This window comes from Somniosus microcephalus, chromosome 25 (assembly GCF_052327205.1).
Source record: "Somniosus microcephalus isolate GS21.2 chromosome 25, FLI_Smic_1.0, whole genome shotgun sequence".
Taxonomy (NCBI): Eukaryota; Metazoa; Chordata; class Chondrichthyes; order Squaliformes; family Somniosidae; genus Somniosus; species Somniosus microcephalus.
The window spans coordinates 44635750-44652636 of NC_141011.1; the positions used below are offsets into that span (position 1 = coordinate 44635750).

The 16887-nt window shown below is 48.6% G+C and overlaps 2 non-coding genes across 2 annotated transcripts; both read left to right on the plus strand.

Moving 5' to 3' along the window:
* Positions 1 to 3471: 3471 nt before the first annotated feature.
* On the plus strand, positions 3472 to 3635 carry LOC147100752 (U1 spliceosomal RNA). The gene has a single exon (XR_015073639.1). It is a non-coding gene; the product is annotated as a U1 spliceosomal RNA (small nuclear RNA).
* A 551-nt stretch (positions 3636 to 4186) lies between these two features.
* Positions 4187 to 4350, plus strand: LOC147100753 (U1 spliceosomal RNA). Its single transcript, XR_015073637.1, has one exon. It is a non-coding gene; the product is annotated as a U1 spliceosomal RNA (small nuclear RNA).
* The last annotated feature ends 12537 nt before the right edge of the window (positions 4351 to 16887 follow it).

A 16887-nucleotide genomic window follows, 5' to 3' on the forward strand; every position in this document is an offset into this window, starting at 1 on the left:
TGAGTGATGTGTGCATGAGTGCAAAGGTAAGTGTGTTTGGTGTGTCTAAAGTGATTAAATAAGTTTTACATACCTTTTCTTACCTTTTCAGCCTTCCTTCCTTTAGGTTCGGGGAATCCCTCATCTCACCGGCACAGAAAGCAGAATGGCTGCGATCTGTCAAAAGTGACAGCCTGCAGCTTTCTGTGCAGGAGAGATTTCTAACTGAGTCTGTGGAGAAGGACTCATGTTAGAAGTAAGACTGTCAGTGTTTGACAGCTTCAAACAGCTGTGAAACGCTGATATTTCATCTGTCAAAATGTCTTGACAGATGAAATTTCAGTCTGTGCTGTCACCTGTTGCCGGGTGGCCCTTAATTGGCCTGCTGAGCCCGCTGGGCGGGCTCAACAAGGTCAATCAAGTTAAAATCGCGTGGATTGGCCGCATCTCAATGGAGGCGGGACTACAACCGCGAAAGTTGTAGTCCCGCCTCCTTCCCGACTTCTGAATGAAAATCACCCCCCAAGACTGCGATTTTGCCGGCGCTCAGCGGACCTGATTGGTGTCGGGTCAGCTGTGAAATTTAAAATGATTGATAATGCACACAACTGCATTTCCAGATGTCGGGTCTGCCAGCGCTGAGCAGAACCGACAGGCAGCGGCGGGAGACCCAATTTAAATCATTAATGGCTTGTTTACAGCCACTTAACAATGCTTTTTTCCAGGCTTTTTGAATTTGATAGGTCACCCACCGGTTGCCCACTGTGCCTAGACCTCATCTGTGAAACTGAGGCGGGAGGTCACTGGCCATTGAATCAGCTGATGAGTTGACAGCTTCAATTGTCAAGTCAAAGCTCCCAGCTGATTGAGAAAGGTTCCCGTAACCATTAGTTTCTCTAAACTGCATTTCCACTACAGATTCAGAATGCTGCAAGTCCTTACAGAAGTCTCCATCCAGTCTGACCTCATTACCTCTCCCACCATTGACAGATCGCTTCTGTCATCTCTACTTCACCTGCCATCTATTCCATCAGCATGGGTGCACTTTATACTCTCTCACCTTGGTCCTCAGAATCTGACCATGATCAGCCCCAACACCAGCAGCACCAGGCACACCAACAGCACGAACAACCACACCAACTTTCTCCGCAATCACCTGATGCTGCACAGGACAGAGGGCATCAGCACCCGACCACATTGCTGTCCGGGAGTCCAGGGATGGCCTCACCATGGCCAGATTTACTTCACTTGACACTGTACACCCTAGATGTCACATGATGTACCAGGTTGGCACCACCCCTCACCAACACCATAAAGCATCCCAACAATGCCCGAACCATTCCTTTCACACTCATCAGCATTGCGGGGGGGTACCATTATGTCTCACCATTCACTGCAACTCACTAAGCCACTTCCAAAGGTGCACACAAATCTGTTCAAGAGCGCAAAGTGTTGAAAATAAAGATGTCAATGTTTGACACCACATTAACAGAAACTTCACATGAACATTGGCTAAAATGCACAAGTGGCTACCCTTGTGTGTTGTTAGTTGGTATGATTGGACTAGGATGAGGGTGAGTGTGAGGGGTGGCTAGTGAGATAGGGAAGTGATAATGTAGATAGAGAGAGAGGGATGGGTGGAGGTGCAAGGTAAGTTGCTATGAGTAAGGATGTGCAGAAGTAGGATAGGGAAGGCAGAGTGATGGGGATGTGATGAGTGGCACAGCAGGATGAGGTTGAGTGAGGCTTTGCAGTAACATTTTGTGATCTACTGAGATTATTGAAAGGTTTGCGCCACTGCAGCCTGGTTCTCCTGACGACATCCCTGCTTGTGCTCTCCTGTGCAATGCGCAACCAGGCTGCGTTGGTCTCCTGGGGAGGTCTCTTCCGCCCATTGGAATGGAAGAGAACCTCCCTGCGTGCCGTGGCTCCCTCTATATGCTCCCTCCTCATGGGAGAGCCTGCGTGCAGCCCTCTGCCTTTGTGCAGTCATTGTCAGTGTTTGCAGCACTTCAGTGCTGTAGAACACTGACAGCACAAATGTCAAAAGAAATGTGGCCATGGTCCCTTTAAGGAAACCAGCTGATGACGCGTCATAGATGACTTCACCAGACCTGCTTCCTCTAATTGGCGCAGGAAATGCACTGGGTGGGCTTAACAAGCCCCATCAATGTAAATTCATTTTCCAGAGCGGGATGGAGCCAGCAGTGGGACCACGACCTGCCACCGATATTGCCCACCCCAGGCCCGCCGAGGTAAGGACAATCTCGGCCAGTGACTCGGTGAAGTCACATTCTTGTGTGAAGAATGTGCTTCATGACAACACTCCTGAATGGCCCAGCTCTAATTTTAAGGTTATGCACCCACAGGAAATAGTTCCCCTCTATCTGTCCTTTAATCATCTTAAACACCTCAATTGGATCATTCCTTAATCAAAGGAAAACCAGCCGAGCCTATGTTGATAATTTAACCCTTTTAGTTCTGGCATAAGAGCATAATGCTGGGCTGACAGAGGTAATTGAGGCACTGGACAGGAAGCATCGACTTGCCTCACAGGCAGAGGCTGACATTTAGTTATTGAAGCCTATGGCCGCATATACACAGTGACAGCGTGAGGTCAGTTTCAGGACTGCTGCGTTCCGTCATGGAAAGGAGTAATGATTGCGATTGGACAGCGATTTTGAGCGAACTTGAAGCATACTTACCTGGCAGGGGAAATACCATGATCAAGAAGGTGGTTCTCCCAGGACGCGTTTCAAGGTAAGGGGCAGGAGGTTTAGCGGGGATTTGAGGGAAAACTTTTTCACCCAGAGGGTGGTTGTAATCTGGAACTCACTGCCTGAAAGGGTGGTAGAGGCAGGAACCCTCACAACATTCAAGAAGCATTTAGATGAGCACTTGAAATGCCATAGAATACAAAGCTAAGGACCGAGTGCTGGAAAATGGGATTAGAATAGATAGGGCTTGAAGGCCGGCGCGGACACGATGGGCTGAAGGGCCTCTTTCTGTGCTGTATAACTCTATGGTCTATGACTCCTCATCACAGTCTTAAATGGCCTACCCCTTATGCTGAGACTATGCCCCCTAGTTCTAGACACTCCAGCCAGGGGAAACAACCTCTCAGCATCTACCCTGTCAATCCCCTTCAGAATCTTGTATGTATCAATGACATCACCTCTCATTCTTCTAAACGCCAGAGTGTATCGGCCCAATCTACTCAATCTCTCATCAGAGGACTGCCCTCTCGTCCCAGGAATCAATGTAGTGAACCTTTCAATGGCAATATGCAAACCACCGCTGCAACTTCTGCATCACTGCAATATTTTCTCAAACACTCCTATCATTATATCCTGCAAAAGTTTTGCACAAATCAACTGGCACAGTACCTGCACGTTCTGAGTCATGACAAATTGCGATTTGTCAAACCGAGTCCTTCACACTGTAAAAGGTAGTCAATGATGTCGGGTGACACTCTGTGCAAACTAGAAGCATATACTTACCTGGTGGGGGAAATATCATGATCAAGAAGGTGCTTCTCCCAGGACGAGACTATCCCATTGCACTTTGGGTGTACTGATGCCTGCGATGTCCCCAAATGTGGGATACTCGACTGCAAAATTTGTGGTAGTGGGGGATTGTGTTTGTGCTCTCCCCTGATTTTCAACTCAAAGTTAGATTGTCCCCAAGTGCTACCTTATAACTCTTTCTTTATCCACTGCTCTCTCTATTGCTCTTTGTGTGGCAGACCTGGAAAGTGCTTCTCTTGTCACACGTGCATGTCACAAGCATTTGCTATGTAAGCTCGCCATCCATTTGTGCAATATTTTACGCAACCTCAACGGCTAAAGACTTCTTACTATAATAAAAACAGAAAATGCTGGAAATACTCAGCAGGTTAGGCAGCATCTGTAGAGACAGAAACAAAGTTAATGTTTCAGCTCGATGACCCTTACTCAGAAAGACTTCTTACCGCTGGACGCTTCCTTACGTTCAAGGGCAATATGCAAACCACTGCTGCAACTTCTGCATCACTGCAATATTTTCTCAAACACTCCTATCATTATATCCTGCAAAATTTTTGCACAAATTAACTGGCACAGTACCTGCACGTTCTGAGTCATGACAAATTGCGATTTGTCAAACCGAGTCCTTGACACTGTAAAAGGTAGTCAATAATGTTGGGTGGCACTCTGTGCCATTTCAAAGCATACTTACCTGGCAGGGGAAATACCATGATCAAGAAGGTGGTTTTCCTAGGACGAGGCTGTCCCATTGTACTTTAGGCGTGTTGATGCCTGCGATGTCCCCAAAAGTGGGATACTTGATTGCAAAATTTGTGGTAGTGGGGGACTGCGTTAGCGCTCTCCCCTGGTTTTCAACTCAATCTTAGTGTGTCTTCAAAAACAGAAGAGCGGGAGTAGCCCATAAATTTCTTCGAGTCTGCTCTGCCATTCAATAAAATCATGGCTGATCATCGACCTCAACTCCACTTTCCCGCCTGATCTCCATGCCCTTTCGTTCCCCTAGAGTCCCAAAATCTATCTATCTCAGCCTTGAATGTACTCAAAGATGCAGCATCCACAGCCCTCTGGGGCAGAGAGTGCCAAAGATTTGCAACCCTCTGAGTGAAGAAATTACTCCTTAATATGATAAGGCAGGATCTGGCCAAAGTGGACTGGGATCAGCTACTTGTAGGAAAATCCACATCAGAGCAGTGGGACTCTTTCAGAAAGGAAATAGAGTGAGTACAACACCAACATGTTCCCGTAAAGGTCAAGGGTGAGACCAACAAGCCCAGGGAACCCTGGATGTCAAGGAATATACAAGAATGGATTAGGAAAAAAAGGGAGACTTTTGGCAGATACAAAAGACTAAAAACAGTGGAAGCCCTAGAAGAGTATAGAAAGTGCATCATGCCAGAGTTGCAGTATGAAGGTAACTTGCTCTCACTCCAGGGCTATAACTGGGCTCAGTGTTTAAATCTATGAGTTGAGCTGCCCTGTTTATACACGAATCCCCACCACTGTATTGTACACTATTTTGTGTTCTCTACCAACAAAACAACAACATTTATATAGCAGAGGGGTTTGGGAGAGAGTTTCAGAGTGTGGAACCAAGATGTCTAAGGACCTGCCACTGAAAGTTTGAATGGAGCGGGGAGGAGATGAAAGAGTGGAGGGCCTGTGCTGACATGTACACTGGGCAGAGATTGCTGATGTTTGCCAAAGACGTGAAGGGATTTGTAAACAAACACATCGATTTTGAATTCACTGCGTTGGGGGAGATGAAGCCAGCAGGGGTTGGGAAGGACCGGGTGAGAGGGAAATGGGGCTCAGTGTGAGACAGGATGTGGGTGGGGGGGGGGGGCGGTTTTGCCAAGTTGCACTTTATGCCGAATGGAACTATTAATTGTCTAGGCTCACAGGTGAAGAGTGGCCATTTGAGGGAGCGAGCAAAACCTGTGGGCTTGCACCCTCGCACACCCAGGAGAGGAGAGGAGAAAGATCAGCAAATGGGGAGGAAATGGACAAACAAAAGTCACATCCAAATGATTTCCTCATCCATATGGGAGGATGGGGGCGGTAATTCTGCATATTAAATTACTTTTATTAACAGAGTCACCAAAATAAATATCTTTGCCCTCTTTTAATGAGCCTATTGACGTCAAAAGCAATAGGATTTAATACAGCAACTTGCCTTTATATAGCGCTTCTCAGGAGCGTTATCTGACAAAATCCGACACCAAGCTAAATAATGAGATATTAAGACAGGTATGATAAGTTTTAAGGAATGTCTTAAAGGAAGAAAGAGAGGTAGAGGGATGGAGAGATTTAGGGAGGGAATTCCAGAGCTTAGCAGAAGGCACGGCCGCCAATGGTGGGGTTGAAATCGGGGATGCGCAAGAGAAGTGCAGAGTTCTCGGAGGGTTGTAGGGCTGGAGAAGTTTACAGAGATAGGAAGGGGCGAGGCCATGAAAGAATTTGAACACAAAGATGAGAATTTAAAAATCAAGGTGTTGCTGGACCAGGAGCCAATGTCGGTCTGCGAGCACAGTTTGTGAACGGGACTTGGCGCGAGTTAGGACACGGGGCAGTGAGCACAGGGGGTGATGGGTGAACGGGACTGGGCGCGAGTTAGGACACGGGGCAGTGAGCACAGGGGGTGATGGGTGAACGGGACTTGGCGCGAGTTAGGACACGGGGCAGTGAGCACAGGGGGTGATGGGTGAGTGGGACTTGGCGCGAGTTAGGACACGGGGCAGTGAGCACAGGGGGTGATGGGTGAACGGGACTTGGCGCGAGTTAGGACACGGGGCAGTGAGCACAGGGGGTGATGGGTGAGCGGGACTTGGCGCGAGTTAGGACACGGGGCAGTGAGCACAGGGGGTGATGGGTGAACGGGACTCGGTGCGAGTTAGGACACAGGGCAGTGAGCACATGGGGTGATGGGTGAACGGGACTTGGCGCGAGTTAGGACATGGGGCAGTGAGCACAGGGGGTGATGGGTGAGCGGGACTTGGCGCGAGTTAGGACACGGGGCAGTGAGCACAGGGGGTGATGGGTGAACGGGACTGGGTGCGAGTTAGGACACGGGGCAGTGAGCACAGGGGGTGATGGGTGAGCGGGACTTGGCGCGAGTTAGGACACGGGGCAGTGAGCACAGGGGGTGATGGGTGAACGGGACTTGGTACGAGTTAGGACACGGGGCAGTGAGCACAGGGGGTGATGGGTGAGCGGGACTTGGCGCGAGTTAGGACACGGGGCAGTGAGCACAGGGGGTGATGGGTGAATGGGACTTGGCGCGAGTTAGGACATGGGGCAGTGAGCACAGGGGGTGATGGGTGAACGGGACTTGGTGCGAGTTAGGACACGGGGCAGTGAGCACAGGGGGTGATGGGTGAACGGGACTTGGTGCGAGTTAGGACACGGGGCAGTGAGCACAGGGGCTGATGGGTGAACGGGACTTGGTGAGAGTTAGGACACGGGGCAGTGAGCACAGGGGGTGATGGGTGAACGGGACTTGGTGCGAGTTAGGACACGGGGCAGTGAGCACAGGGGGTGATGGGTGAACGGGACTTGGTGCGAGTTAGGACACGGGGCAGCAGAGTTTTGGATGAGCTCAAGTTTATGGAGGGTGGAAGAAAAAGAGGGGGAGTAAGAGGGGGGGATTAGGGGGAAGGCGGGGAGGGAGAGCAGGGAAGGGGGGAGGAGAGGGGAGGAGAGAGGGGAGGGGGAGAGGGGGAGGGGGAGAGGGAGAGGGGGAGAGGGGGAGGGGGAGAGGGAGAGGGGGAGGGGGCGAGGGAGAGGGAGAGGGGGAGAGGGAAAGGGGAGAAAAGGGGAAGAGGGAGTGATAAGAGGGAAGGTGGAGAGGGAGAGAGGGGAAGGGAAGGGGAAAGGGGAGGGAGCGAGGCGGAGGGGAGAGAGGGGGAGGGGGAGAGGGAGAGGGGGAAGTGGGTGGGAGAGAGGGGAGGGGGAGATGGGGAGGGGAGAGGGGAAGAGGGAAAGGGGGAGGGAGAGGGGGAAGAGGGTGTGATAAGGGGGAAGGTGGGGATGGAGAGAGGGGAAGGGAGGGGAGAGGGGAGGGGGAAAGGGGGAGGGGGAGCGAGGGGGAGGGGAGAGGGAGGAGGGGGAGATGGAGAGGGGGGAATGTGACACTGGCCCGACGGGCAGTATATTCAGCAACATGTCAAAGTTGGCCCCTTTCTAAGAGGGTTGATTTCTTCCATGAATTGTCCCAGACCCTAATCCCGGTCTGCGGGCCCCACTTATGCTACTCCACTGTACTGAACCCCGGTATCTTGTGGACATCCAGTGTGTTCGGGGCACAGGAGGTGTGAGCAGGAATTCCGGCAGGTGATCCCATCACCCACTGGTTTCGCCTCCTTTTCCTACGTCAGGCTCCCGTCCACCTGGGGAAATTCCCTTACGGCGGAATCCCAGCGTTTCCAGGTCTCTCCCCATTTCCCAGCCCTGCCTACCCTTACCCGCCTGGGTTAGTCTCCATGTCTGAGCCCAGGCCCCAGAGAAATTCGGGGCCCTGAGAAAAAGCTACAAGTCTGTCTGCGTCAGTGGAGAGAACAGGTACACGATCAGAAAATGCAGCGCAGTGCACGCCCGGATTTCCTGTATTCAGTTGTGTTGACTGGGGACGCGGTGGACAAGCGGCCTCTTGTTTATTCACTGCAGACATCCTTTTCACACTGATGTTTTCACGGTCTGCTCACATCACTGTGAGGTGAAGATAAGCCAGAGGCATGAGTAAAAGAAAAGAAAGACTTGCATTTCTATAGCGCCTTTCACATCCACCGGATGTCCCAAAGCACTTTACAGCCAATGAAGTACTTTTTGAAGTGTAGTCACTGTCGTAGTGTGGGAAAAGTGGCACCCAACAAGCTCCCACAAGCAGCAATGTGATATTGACCAGATAATCTGTTTTTTTAGTGATGTTGGTTGAGGGATAAATATTGGCCCCAGGACACCAGAGATAACTCACTCCTCTGCTCTTCTTTGAAATAGTGCCAGAGGATCTTTTACATCTACTGGAGAGAGGGCAGACAGGGCCTCGATTTAAAGTCTCATCCGACAAGACGGCACCTCCGACAGTGCGGCACTCCCTCAGCGCTGCACTGGAGTGTCAGCCTAGATTTTTGTGCTCAAGCTCTTGGAGTGGGATTTGAACCCACAACTTTCTGACATCAGAGGCAAGTGTGCTGCCAACTGAGCCACAGCTGACCAGCCAACTCATCGAGCCCTGCTGAACTGGCCTCCCATTGCCAGTGCCCTTGTCCCTGAGCCACAGCTGACCAGCCAACTCATCGAGCCCTGCTGAACTGGCCTCCCATCGCCAGTGCCCTTGTCCCTGAGCCACAGCTGACCAGCCAACTCATCGAGCCCTGCTGAACTGGCCTCCCATTGCCAGTGCCCTTGTCCCTGAGCCACAGCTGACCAGCCAGCTCATCGAGCCCTGCTGACTTGGCCTCCCATCGCCAGTGCCCTTGTCCCTGTTGTTATCAGGCAATGTTGCTCAGTTGCTCTGAGAATAACTGAAGATAATCATTAACCCTTGCGTGGCCATATCAGCAGGTATTTTATAAATACATGAAGAGCAAGAGGATAACTAAAGAAAGAGTAGGACCTATTGGAGACCAAAACCAAAACCTGTGTGTGGAAGCGAAAGACGTGGGTTTGGTTCTTACTGAATACTTTGCGTCTGTCTTCACAAAAGAGAGGGACGATGCAGAGGTTGTAATTAAGGAGGAGGAGTGTAAGATATTAGATGAGATAAACATAATGGGGGAGGAAATATTAAAGGATTTAGCATCTCTGAAAGTAGATAAATTGCCGGGCCCGGATGAAATGTATCCCAGGCTGTTAAGAGAAGTAAGGGAGAAAATAGCGGAGGCTCTGACCATCATTTTCCAAACCTCTCTGGCTACAGGTGTGGTGCCGGAGGACTGGAGGACTGCTAATGTTATACAGTTGTTTAAAAAGGGAGAAAGGGATAGACTGAATAATTACAGGCCAGTCAACCTAACCTCAATGGTGGGGAAATGGGAAAATGATTGGGAAAAATTCTGAGGAACAGAATTAATCGTCATTTAGAAAGGCACGGATTAATCAAAGACAGTCAGCATGGATTTGTTAAGGGAAGGTCGTGTCTGGCTAACTTGATTGGATTTTTTGAGGAGGGTTGATGAGGGTAGCACGTTTGATGTAGTCTACATGGATTTTAGCAAGGCTTTTGACAAGGTCCCACATGGCAGACTGGTCAGAAAAGTAAAAGCCCATGGGATCCAAGGGAAAGTGGCAAGTTGGATCCAAAATTGGCTCAGTGGCAGGAAGCAAAAGGTAATGGTCGACAGGTGTTTTTGTGACTGGAAAACTTTTTCCAGTGGGGTTCTGCAAGACTCAGTACTAGGTCCTTTGCTTTTTGTGGTATACATCAATGATTTAGACTTCAGTGTAGGGGGCATGATTAAGAGGTTTGCAGATGATACAAAAATTGGCTGTGTGGTTGATAGTGAGGAAGAAAGCTGTACACTGCAGGACGATATCAATGGACTGGTCAGGTGGACAGAAAGGTGGCAAATGGAATTCAATCCGGAGAAGTGGGAGGTAATACATTTGGGGAGGGCTAACAAGGCAAGAAAATACACAATAAATGGTAGGATACCGCAAGATCCCTGAAGGTAGTAGGACAAGTAGACAAGGCATACGGGATATAGGCTGGATAACTCTTTTTCAGCCGGCATAGACATGATGGGCCGAATGGCCTCCTTCTATGCCATAAACTTCTATGATTCTATGTAACAGGACATTAAATTCAGATTAACACATGGACAGGGTGTCACCTGTAGCTTTTGTGACTAGTCTTGGTGATTTTTCCCTCCCCTGTCCCATCCAAGTTATTTGTGGCAAGAATTGGGAGCAGCTGCAAGGAGGAGGATTTCCGTCTATTACAAGCAATGGGTTACAACTTTTAAGTCGCTCTCTAGCCCAATAGATAACATTTACGATGTAATACACACATCCTACAGATGGTGATGTTGTGAGCGATGGCTTTTAGTTATCTGCAGCGTCCTCTGTTGGTATTTAGTCGTATTACAGTTAGAATAAAATTCACACCACTGTAGTACCACAACCTCCCTACAGATGGTGCTGTGGCAAGCGGCTGCTTTTAATTTTTAACAGGTCAGCAGCGCAAATAATATGGCATTTTTTAAATGAAGATAAGCTTTATTACAAGAAGAATTAATTACATACAAAACTGTCTGTTTACTTTCTGTATAGTAACAACATGCAAATTTTAATTCCATAGAAAATAAATCTGGTACAGATGGTATTTAGTGGTAGTGGTAGTTGTAATAAAATAACATCACTGTAGTACCATAATATCCCGACAGTGGCAAGCGATGGCTTTTAATTTGAACAGGTCTGCAACGTCATCATGTGGTATTTTGTGGCATTACAATTAGTTGCAATAATAATATTCAGACCGCTATACCAAAATATTCCTACAGATGGTGCGCTTGTCTGCAGCGTCATCATTTGGTATTTCATAGAATCATAGAAATTTACGGCACAGAAGGAGTTATAATAAAATTCACAGCGCTGTAATACCAAACCATTCCTACAGATGGTGGTATCGCAGCGCCACCTGATGGTATTAAACGACAGCAATAGCGCGCACACCTGCAGTGCCAATAAATTCCTATAGATAGTGCTTATATGAGAAATGGCGTTTACATTTTTATTCAGTCTGCAGCGCCACCACTTGGTATTTAGTGGTACTACAGTTACTTATAATAAAGTAAACACCGCTGTAATACCAAAATATTCCTACAGATGGTGCGGTTGCAAGCGATGGCTTTTAATATTCAGCAGGCCAGGTTGTATCCGTGGAGAGAGAAAGAGTTAACGTTTCAGGTCTGGGACCCTTACGTTAACTCTATTTCTCTCTCCACAGATGCTGCCTGGCCTGCTGAGCATTTCCAGCATTTTTTGTTGTCATTTCAGATTTCCAGCATCCGCAGTATTTTGCTATTGTCATAGAGTCATAGAGTTATACAGCACAGAAAGAGGCCCTTTGGCCCATCGCATCCACGCCTGCCATCAAGCCCTGTCTAATCTAACCCCATTTTCCAGCATTTGGTCCGTAGCCTTGTATGCTATGGCATTTCAAGTGCTCACCCAAATGCTTCTTGAATGTTGTGAGGGTTCCTGCCTCTACCACCCTTTCAGGCAGTGAGTTGCAGATTCCAACCACCCTCTGGGTGAAAAAGTTCTTCCTCAAATCCCCTCTAAACCTCCTGCCCCTTACCTTGAATCTATGCCCCCTTGTTATTGACCCCTCTACTAAGGGAAAAAGTTCCTTTCTATCTACTCTATCTATGCCCCTCATAATTTTGTACACCTCAATCAGGTCCCCCCTCAGCCTTCTCTGCTCCAAGGAAAACAACCCCAGCCTGTCCAGTCTTTCTTCATAGCTGAAGCGCTCCAGCCCAGGTAACATCCTGGTGAATCTCCTCTGCACCCTCTCCAAAGCAATCACATCCTTCCTGTAGTGTGGCGACCAGAACTGCACACAGTATTCCAGCTGTGGCCTAACCAGCGTTTTGTACAGCTCCATCATAACCTCCCTGCTCTTATATTCTGTGCCTCAGCTAATGAAGGCAAGTATCCCATATGCCTTTTTAACCACCTTATCTACCTGTTCTGCTGCCTTCAGGGATCTATGTACATGCACACCAAGGTCCCTCTGATCCTCTGTCTTTCCTAGGGTCTTACCATTCATTGTGTATTCCCTTGCCTTGTTAGTCCCTCCAAAATGCATCACCTCACACTTTTCAGGGTTAAATTCCATTAGCCACTGTTCCGCCCATCTGACCAACTCATCTATATCGTCCTGCAGACTGAGGCTACCCTCCTCGCTATTTACCACCCCACCAATTTTCGTGTCATCTGCGAACTTACTGATCATACCTTTTACATTCACATCCAAATCATTAATGTAGACCACAAACAGCACCAATCCCTGCAGTACCCCACTGGACACAAGCTTCCAGTCACAAAAACAACCTTCGACCATCACCCTCTGCCTTCTGCCACTAAGCCAGTTTTGGATCCAATGTGCCAAGGCACCCTGGATCCCATGGGCTCTTACCTTCTTGACCAGTCTCCTGTGCGGGACTTTATCGAAAGCCTTACTGAAATCCATGTATACCACATCCACTGCACTACCCTCATCCACACACCTAGTCACCACCTCGAAAAATTCAATCAAATTGGTCAGACATGATCCTCCCTTGACAAAGCCATGCTGACTATCCCTGATTAATCCTTGCCTCTCCAAGTGGAGACTAATTCTGTCCCTCAGAATTTTTTCCAATAATTTCCCTACCACTGATGTTAGGCTCACTGGCCTGTAATTCCCTGGTTTATCCCTACTACCCTTCTTGAATAATGGTACTATGTTAGCTGTTCTCCAGTCCTCTGGCACATCCCCTGTGGCCAGAGAGGTTTTGAAAATTTGTGTCAGAGCCCCTGCAATCTCCTCCTTTGCCTCACACAGCAGCCTGGGATACATCTCGTCCGGGCCTGGGGATTTATCCACTTTTAAGCCTTCTAAAACCGCTAGTACCTCCTCCCTCTCGATGCTAATATGTTCAAGTATATCACAGTCCCCCTGCCCGATTTCTATGTCTACATCGTCCTTCTCCATAGTGAACACAGATGCAAAAAATTTATTTAAAACCCCACCTACATCTTCTGGCTCCACACACAGATTGCCACTTTGGTCCCTAATGGGCCCTACTCTTTCCCTAGTTATCCTCTTGCCCTTAATATACTTATAAAACACCTTAGGATTTTCCTTTATTTTGCTCGCCAGTGTTATCTCCTGGATGCACTTTAAGAATTCTGCACCCTCTAAGCCTTTCACACTCTGACTATCCCTGTTAATATTGGGGAAGTTGAAATCCCCCACTATTATTACGCTATTATTTGCACATTTCTCTGAGATTTGCCTGCATATCTGTTCCTCTATCTCCCCCTGACTGTTTGGGAGCCTATAGTACACTCCCAGCAAAGTGCTTGCACCCTTTTTGTTTTTAAGTTCTACCCATATGGCCTCATTAGATGAACCTGTTAATATATCATCCCTCCTTACAGCAGTAATTGACTCCTTAATTAATATTGCGACGCCCCCTCCTCTTTTACCCCCCCCCCCCCCCTCTGTCTCGCCTGAAGATTCTATACCCCGGAATATTGAGCTGCCAGTCTTGCCCCTCTCTCAACCATGTCTCCGTAATAGCAACAATATCATACTGCCATGTGTTCATCAACACCTTCAATTCATCCACCTTATTCGCAAGACTCCTTGCATTAAAATAAATGCCATCCAGCCTTGCCCTACTCCCTTGTGCTGTCACATATTAGCCTGCCTTCCAAGCTGACTTGTTTTTTCCTCTATATTTGGCTGTACATCACCCCCTATTATAGCTCCACTCTGTATCCCATCCCCCTGTCAAGTTAGTTTAAACCCCCCCCCCAACAGTGCTAGCAAACCTCCCCGCAAGGATATTTGTCCCGTTCTGGTTCAGGTGCAACCCGTCCGACTTGTACAAGTCCCACCTTCCCCAGAAGCAGACCCAGTGATCCAGGAAACTAAAGCCCTCCCTCCTGCACCAACTCTTTAGCCACGCATTCATCTGCTCGATCCTCCTATTCCTATACTCACTAGCACGTGGCACCGGGAGTAATCCAGAGTTTACAACCTTTGAGGTCCTGCTCTTTAATCTGCTACCTAGCTCCCTAAATTCTTGCTGCAGGACCTCATCCCTCTTCCTACCCATGTTGTTGGTCCCAATGTGAACCACGACCTCTGACTGGTTTTAATATTCAATCGGTCTGTAGCGTCCTCAGTTGGTATTTAGTGGTATTACAGTTCAAATATAATGTACAAAATCGGAAAATGCTAGAAGCACACAGCGAGTCAGATGCATCTGTGGAGAGTACCTTCACCGCACAGACTGCAGTGGTTCATCTTCTTCTTCTTAGGCAGTCCCTCGGAACCAAGGATGACTTGCTTCCACATTAAAAATGAGTTCTCAGGTGACTGATGAGTCCAATGCGGGACCTACAGTCTCTGTCACAGGTGGGGCAGACGGTGGTTGAAGGGGCGGGTGGGTGGGGTGCTTGGGTTGACGTGCGCTCCTTGCGCTGCTTGCGCTTGGCTTCCGCTTGCTCCCGGCGAAGAGACTCGAGGTGTTCGGCGCCTTCCTGGATGCTTCTCCTCCACTTTGTGCGGTCTTGGGCCAGGGATTCTCAGGTGTCGGTGGGGATGTTGCACTTTTACAAGGAGGCTTTGAGGGTGTCCTTGAAGCGTTTCCTCTGCCCACCTGGGGCTCTCTTGCCGTGTCGGAGCTCCGAGTAGAGCGCTTGTTTTGGGAGTCTTGTATCGGGCTTGCAGACGATGTGACCCGTCCATCGGAGCTGATCGAGCGTGGTCAAAGCTTCGATGCTGGGGATGTTGGCCTGAGTGAGAACACTGATGTTGGTGCGCCTATCCTGCCAATGGATTTGCAGGATCTTGCGGAGGAAGCATTGGTGGTACCTCTCCAGTGCTTTGAGGTGCCTGCTGTACATGGTCCATGTCTCTGAGGCAAACAGCAGGGCGGGTATTGTCATGAATCTTATCATGACTCATGAAGTAACACTGGGTGGCCAGCTGGTGGCGGCATCCAAGGAGTATAAATACTCGGGCGTGGGCCCAGCTTGCTCAGGATGTTTCTGTAACCAGGAGCTAGTGATGTAACTAGAAATCTCATGGTTGTGAAACAGTTGATTAAAGCCTTGTTTTATACTCAAACCAAGCTCTCAGCAGTCTTTTTACATCAGGTATCACTACTGCTCCATAGACCATGAGCTTAGTGCCGGGTTTGAGGTCCTGGTCTTCAAACATTCTCTTCCTCAGCGATTCAAGAAGGCAGTTCACCACCACCTTTTAAAGGCAATTAGGGAAGGGCAATAAAATGCTGGGAGTGATTACTGACACAGAAGTTTGAGTCATGGGTGAGAGCCTGGGTGCAGCCCTGCACCTCTGTGCAGTCATTGTCAGTGTTTGCTGCACCTCAATGCTGTAGAACACTGACAGCACAAATGTCAAATTAAAGTTGGCCATGGTCCCTTTAAGGAAACCGGCTGATGACGCGTCATCAAATGATGTCATTAGACCCGCTTCCTCCAGTTGGCCGGGAAACTCGCTGGGCAGGCTTAACAAGCCCAATCACGGTAAATTAATTCTACACAGTGGGCTGGAGCTAGCTGCAGGGTCGGGACCCACCACTGACATCGCCTGCCACGGACCCGCCGAGGTTGGTAAAATCCAGCCCATCGTTTCTCTACCCTATTAAATCCATTTAACATTTTAAACAATTCGATTAGATCACCCCTCAATCTTCTAAACTCAAGGGATACAAGCCAAGTTGTAACAACATGGCCTCATATTTTAACACTTTAAGCCCAGTATCAGTCACTGCCCCCTGAATCACCATGCTCTCTGTATGTGAAAAGATGTTAACAATAGGTTTGTGAGGTTGTTTTTGACGTTCTTGTGAAATCAGGAGTATAGGGATTAGAATTTGAAGTCTGACTGTCAGCAATGAAGACCTGAATTCAGGAGTGTGAGCACTGTACGTTCCCTGAAATCAGTAGTGTGAACGCTGTGAGTTCTCTGGACTTGGCAGTGTGAGTGTATGTGTGTTCTCCAACCCAGGAGCTTGAGCCCTGTCTGTCCTCTGAAATCAGTAGAGTTAGCACTGTGAACTCTGGAGCCTGCCTGACAATGCCTGACACTGGATCAAATTAGGCCGCGTCTACTTGCAACACCAGTTTTCTGATTGGGCCACTTGGAAGACAAGACACACCCAACAGTTTGTCTGGAATGTGTCATTTGATCCTGCCTGCTGGAGAGTAATCAAGATCTCTGCAATGTGTAATTTGATCCAGTCATTGTCAGGCAGGCGACTGAGCTCACAGTGCTAACACTACTGCTTTCAGAGAACAGACAGGGTTCACACTCCTGGATTGGAGCACACACACGCTTACACTGCCGAGTTCAGATTGGAAGGGGTGAGGCCATGGAGGGATTTTAACATGATGATGGGAATTTTAAAATCAAGGTGTTGGTGGACAATGTTCCCCTAATTTTTTTTTGGTTGCGCGGTCCCTTTAATGGGCTGCGTGGCCCATTCAAAAATTCACACATGTGCAAAATCTCCCATTCAAAATTTTGAGCATGCATTCAAGATCCGGTAAGTGGCCTGCGCAGGACTTCCAGACAGCTGCATGGCTGCGTGGCTTAGCGGGAGCATTGTTGGTGGTACATGAGCCAATGTAGGTCAATGAG